Source organism: Penaeus vannamei, chromosome 13 (assembly GCF_042767895.1).
Source record: "Penaeus vannamei isolate JL-2024 chromosome 13, ASM4276789v1, whole genome shotgun sequence".
NCBI classification, from domain to species: domain Eukaryota; kingdom Metazoa; phylum Arthropoda; class Malacostraca; order Decapoda; family Penaeidae; genus Penaeus; species Penaeus vannamei.
This window is the reverse complement of record NC_091561.1, coordinates 24,490,915-24,498,414: the sequence shown is the minus strand read 5'-3', so window position 1 is coordinate 24,498,414 and position 7,500 is coordinate 24,490,915.

The following is a 7,500-nucleotide window of genomic DNA, read 5'->3' as shown; positions in this document are numbered from 1 at the left end:
TCCTCATAATTACCATCAAAAAGCGAAATAGAGTTTTTTTCGACCTTTCTCTGAAAAGGCTGTAATACGTTTGATTTTGCAGTTTTTTTCAACTTTTGGAATTTTATTACTTCTGGCATTTATTTCATTATAAATGGACTGAATAATAATTATCATCATTATTATCATTACTGTCATTATTTTCATGATTATTATCATTATAGTCATTATCATCATGATTATCATTATTATTATCATCATTGTTGCAAGTAAAATAATTATTATGCTAATTATTATTGCTATTTTTATCATTATAACTATTTATATAAAGATAATAGCAATAATGATAATTTTAGAAATAATAATGACAATAATAATAATTATAATGACAATGATAATGATGTTATTATTATTTCTATTGCCACTATTAGTATGAAAATTATTGGAATAGAGTTAATTATTTCTGTAATTATCAAAATTATCATTATAAATATTTTATCATTATTAATGTAATTATCATTGTCATTATCATCACAATCATCATTATTGTCAATGATAAAGGAATTATCATGAAAATCATCATAATTACCCGAATTAATGTTAAAATCCTCATAATTACTATTGAAAACCGAAAAAGTTTTTTTTTTCAACATTTCTCTCAAAACGGCTAGATTTTGCCATTTTTTCAACCTTTGGGATTTTATTACTTCTGGCCTTTATTTCATTACAAATGGATAAATTATTGGAATAGTTAATCATTGCTATTATTGAGGGAATTATCAAAATTATCATTATAATTATGATTTTATCATTGTTATTGTCATTATCACTGTCATTATCATCATAATTATCATCATTATTGTCAATAATTACCATAATTACCTGAGTCAATGTTAAACTCATCATAATTACCATTAAAAAGAGAAAAAGGGTAGATTTTGCCATTTTTTCGATTTTGTGATTTTTTAAATTTTGGCCTTTATTTCATTATGAATGTACTGAATAACAATTATCTTTATTATCATTACTGTCATTATTTTCATGATTATTATCATTATAGTCATTATCATCAGAATTATCATTATTATTATTATCATCATGATTGCAGTTATAATAATTATTATACTAATTATCATTGCTATTTTTATCATTATAACTATTTATATAATGATAATAGCAATAATGGTAATTTTATAAATGATAATGACAATAATAATAATAATAATGACTATGAATGTTATTATTATTTCTATTGCCATTATTAGTATGAAAATTATTTGAATAGAGTTAATTATTGCAGTAATTATCAAAATTATCATTACAATTATGAATTTATCATTATTATTATCATTATCATTGTCATCATGATAATTATCATCTTTACTGTCAATAATAAATTATCATGAAAATCATCATAATTATCTGAATTAATGTTAAAATCCTCATAATTACCATTAAAAAGCGAAAAAGGGGGTTTACCGACATTTCTCTGAAACCGGTTAGATTTTGCCATTTTATGACTTATGGGATTTTTTTACTTCTGGCTTTTATTTCATTATAAATGAACTGAATAATAATTATTATCATCAAAATTATCATTACTGTCATTATTTTCATGATTATTACCATTATAGTCATTATCATCATGATTATCATTATTATCATCATTATTGCAGTTATAATTATTATTATACTAATTATTATTGCTATTTTTATCATTATAACTATTTATATAATAATAATAGCAATATTGATAAATGTAGAAATAATAATGACATTAATAATAATTATAATGACAATGATAATAATATTATTTCTATTGCCATTTTTAGAATGAAAATTATTGGAATAGAGTTAATTATTGCTATTATTGCAGTAATTATCAAAATAATCATAATTATGATTTTATCATTATTGTCATTATCATTGTCATTACCATCATAATTATCATTATTGTCAATGATAAAGGAATTATCATGAAAATCTTCATAATTACCTGAATTAATGTTAAAATCATCATAATTACCATTAAAAAGCGAAAAAGGTTTTTTTTCGACGTTTCTCTGAAAAGGCTGTAATACGCTAGATTTTGCCGTTTTTCGACTTTTTGGATCTTATTACTTCTGGCCTTTATTTCATTATAAATGGACTGAATCATTATTTTCATGATTATTATCGTTATAGTCATTATCATCATGATTATCATTATTGTTATCATCATTATTGCAATTATAATAATTATTATGCTAATTATTATTGCTGTTTTTATCATTATAACTATTATATAATGATAATAGCAATAATGATAGTTTTATTATTTTATTATTATTATTATTTCTATTGCCATTATTAGTATGAAACTTGTTGGAATAGAGTTAATTATAGCTATTATTAGAGTAATTATCAAAATTATCATTGTAATTATGATTTTATCATTATTATTGTCATTATCATCATAATTAGCATCATTATTTTCAATAATAAAGGAATTATCCGGAAAATCATCATAATTACCTGAATTAATGTTAATATCCTCATAATTACCATTAAAAAGCGAAAAGGGGGGTTTTCGACGTTTCTCTCAAAAGGCTATAATATGCTAGATGTTGCCGTTTTTTTCGACTTTAGGGATTTTTTTACTTCTGTACTTTATTTCATTATGAATGGACTGAATAATAATTATCATTATCATTACTGTCATTATTTTCATGATTATTATCATTATAGTCATTATCATCATGATTATCATTATTATTATAATTATTGCAGTTATAATAATAATTATGCTAATTATTATTGCTATTTCTATCATTATAACTATAATATAATGATAATAGCAATAATGATAATTTTATAAATAATAATGACAATATTGATAATTATAATGACAATGATAATGATATTATTATTTCTATTGCCATTATTAGTATGAAAATTATTGGAATAGAGTATATTATTGCTATTATTGAAGTAATTATCAAAATTATCATTGTAATTATGATTTTATCATTACTATTGTCATTATCATTGTCATTATCATCATAATTATCATCATTATTGTATATGGTAAAGGAATTATCCGGAAAATCATCATAATTACCTGAATTAATGTTAATATCCTCATAATTACCATTTAAAAGGGAAAAAGGTTTTTTTTTAGGCTTCTCTCAAAAGCCTGTAATAAGCTAGATTTTGCCGTTTTTCCGACTTTTGGGATTTTATTACTTCTGGCCTTTATTTCATTATAAATGGACTGAATAATAAATTATCATCTTCATTATTATCACTTTCATTATTTTCATAATTATTATCATTAAAGTCATTATCATCATGATTGCAGTTATAATAATTATTGTGCTAATTATTATTGCTATTTTTATTATTATAACTATTTATATATTGATAATACCAATAATGATAATTTTAGAAATAATAATGACAATAATGATAATTATAATGTCAATGATAATGATGTTATTATTATTTCTATTGCCATTATTAGTATGAAAATTATTGGAATAAAGTTAATTATTGCAGTAATTATCCAAATTATCATTATAATTATTATTTTATCCCTATTATTGTCAATATTATTGTCATTATCATCATAGTCATCATCACTATCGTCAATAATAAAGGAATTATCATGAAAATCATCATAATTACCTGAATTAATGTTAAAATCCTCATAATTACCATTAAAAAGCGAAAAGGGTGTTTTTCGACGCTTCTCTCAAAAGCCTTTATTTCATTATAAATGGACTGAATAATAATTATCATCATTATTATCATTACTGTCATTATTTTCATGATTATTATCATTATAGTCATTATCATCATGATTATTATCATCATTATTGCAGTTATAATAATTATTATGCTAATTATTATTATTTTTATCAATATAACTATATATATAATGATAATAGCAATAATGATAATTTTAGAAATAATAATGACTTATCATTGTCATATCATCATGATTATCATCATTATTGTCAGTAATAAAGGAATTATCATGAATATCATCATAATTACATGTTAAAATCCTCATAATTACCATTAAAAAGCGAAAAAGGGTTTTTTTCGACGTTTCGCTAGATTTTGCCGTTTTTTCGACTTTTGGGATTTTATTACATCTGGCCTTTATTTCATTATAAATGGACTGAATAATAATTATTATCATCAGATTCAAATTGTACGATAAGTCATTCCTCTTAACCAACACCTACAAATCTTGGCTCCTCATATTACTTGACCGTGAAATCAAAAGACAAAGCAGAAAACTCACTGCTCTGATTAACCATAATGTTCACAGAAGATTGTCTTCTTTGAAAGAAATCCACCACAGGAAGCTGAGAAACCTGGGTATTGACCTTAGAAATAAGGTCGATATTAACAAAGTTATCTTTAATTTCTCTGACCGAACTCTATCTGTTGATGAAAAGAATGCCTTATCTCTAAGTTTGGATTTTGATCTACGACCCCGCAAATTAAGTTATTTCAATTTTTTTACCCATTTCGAAAGAATTTGCCTTATGCTTAAAAATTGTAATATTTACAAAGACGCTTTCAATGCAGTGTTCAACAGAATCTCTGCTCTTGCTAATAATATGTATGTACAGCATTGCAGAGAATCAATATATAGCCCAGACCACACAGAACAATATGCTAATGTTCTTCAAAATTTAAAAGACGATGATAGCATTGTGATAACAAGACCAGACAAAGGAAAGGGCATAGTAATCCTTAACAAGACTGATTACTGTAACAAAATATCTAACATTCTTGCAGACACAAATTCAAACTCCTAAATGTTGACTTAAGCAGCCATCTCCTCAAACTTGAAGATAAATTAAACAGACTCTTACGACCTATTAAAGAAACCATTAATGAAGCCACATATAATTCCATTCTCGCTTCTGGCTCTCGTCCTGGTTGTTTATATGAACTCTCTAAAGTTCATAAGACCGGTACACCTCTGAGACCTATTGTTTCATCAATTAACACTTTTAATTATAACCTTGCTAAATTCCTAGTTAAAACCATAGAACCCCTTACCACTAATGAGTACACCACTGCCAATACCTTGGAATTTGTAAATGAAATTAAACAACTCAACATTGATGATTCTACAATAATGGCAAGCTTTGATGTTGAATCTCTATTCACTAACGTTCCTCTGTCAGAAACCACCCAGATTATCACAGATACCACATCTGACGAGTCTTTGTTACACTTTGGTCTCAACAAAAATCAGTTTAATTCCTTTCTAAATGTTGCCACGAGAGACTCCGTTTTTCTTTCGATAATCAACTTTACACTCAAATTGACGGTGTAGCCCACGGCCCTAGCTATGCTAATACTTTTCTTTGCCATCACGAACGAAATTGGTTAAATAACTGCCCAGATCATTTCAAACCAATTTTTTACAAAAGATACGTGGATGACACGTTTCTTCTTTTCAAACAGCAGTCACACATTAAACAGTTTCTGTCGTATCCTAATGAACAACATCCAAACATTAAGTTTACGTGCGAAACAGAAAAAGAAAACAAACTTTCCTTTCTTGACGCATTGATTTCCAAAGAAAACGGACGTCTCTCTACTTCGGTTTACTTTCACCGGTTTGGGAATGAATTATTTAAGTTTCACACCTTTGAAGTATAAAATTAACAGTATAACCACTCTAATTAATAGAGCAGTTAATATTTGCTCTACCTGGATCCAATTTAATGACGAAATCAAATTCTTAGTCAATTATTTCAATAGCAATGGTTTCCTGATAACATTTTTTTTTACAAGACCCTACGATCATTCTTGGATAATAAACTAAGCCTACCCACAAAAATCCTCACCGCTCACAAAGAAACAAAGTTCATAAAATTACCGTATCTTGGTGATATAAGTTTTACCATTCGAAAACAATTACGTGAAATACTTAAACATTCATTCCCTCAGATCAACTTCAACATTGTCCTTGTCAACCACTATAGTATCAACTCGTTGTTTAGAAAAAGAATGCCTCTGCCTTCAGAACTATGTTCGAATATAGTATATATATTCAATTGTCCTATATGTAACGCTAGGTATATTGGGTCATCCACTCGATGGCTCAAACATAGAACACTCGAACATATGGGCAAATCTATCAGGACGAGCCTACCTCTGAGCAGACCTTCTTTCTCTGCTGTTCGTGATTTTAACATTAATTCAGGTAATTAGGATGATATTCATGATAATTCCTTTATCATTGACAATAATGATGATAATTATGATGGTAATAACAATGATAATGATAAAAATAATGATAAAATCATAATTATAATGATAATCTTGATAATTACTGCAGTAATTGCAATAATTAACACTATTTCGATAATTTTCATACTAATAATGGCAAAAGAAATAATAATAACATCATTATCATTGTCATTATCATTATCATTATTGTCATTATTATTTATAAAATTATCATTATTGCTATTATCATTATATAAGTAGTTATAATGATAATAATATCAATAATAATTAGCATAATGATTATTATAACTGCAACAATGATGATAATAATAATGATAATCATGATAATGAATATAATGATAATAGTCATGTAAACAATGACAGTAATGATAATAACGATAATAATTATTATTCAGTCCAATTATAATGAAATAAAGGCCAGAAGTAGAAAAAATCCCATAAGTCGAAAAAATGGCAAAATCTAGCGTGTTACAGCCTTTTGAGAGAAACATCGAAAAAAAACCTTTATCGCTTTTTAATGGTAATCATGAGGATTTTAACATTAATTCAGGTAATTATGATGATTTTCATGATAATTCTTTTATTATTGACAATAATGATGATAGTTATGATGATAATGACAATGATAATGACAATAATAATGATAAAATCAAAATTATAATGATGATTTTCATAATTACTGCAATGATTAACTCTATTCCAATAATTTTCATACTAATAATGGCAATAGAAATAATAATAACATTATCATTGTCATTATAATTATTATTATTGTCATTATTATTTCCAAAATTATCATTATTGCTATCATCCTTATATGAATAGTTATAATGATAAAAATAGCAATAATAATTAGTATAATAAATATTATAACTGCAATAATGATGATAATAATGATAATCATGATGATAATGACTATAATGATAATAATCATGAAAATAATGACAGTATTGATAATGATGATGATAATTATTATTCAGTCCATTTATAATAATCATTATTCAGTCCATTTATAATGAAATAAAGGCCAGAAGTAATAAAATCCCACAAGTCGGAAAAAACGGCAAAATCTAGCGTATTACAGCCTTTTGAGAGAAACGTTGAAAAAAAACCTTTTTCGCTTTTTAATGGTAATGAAGAAGATTTTAACATTAATTCAGGTAATTATGATGATTTTCATGATAATTCCTTTATTATTGACAATTATGATAATTATGATGGTAATGACAATGACAATGACAATAATAATGATAAAAT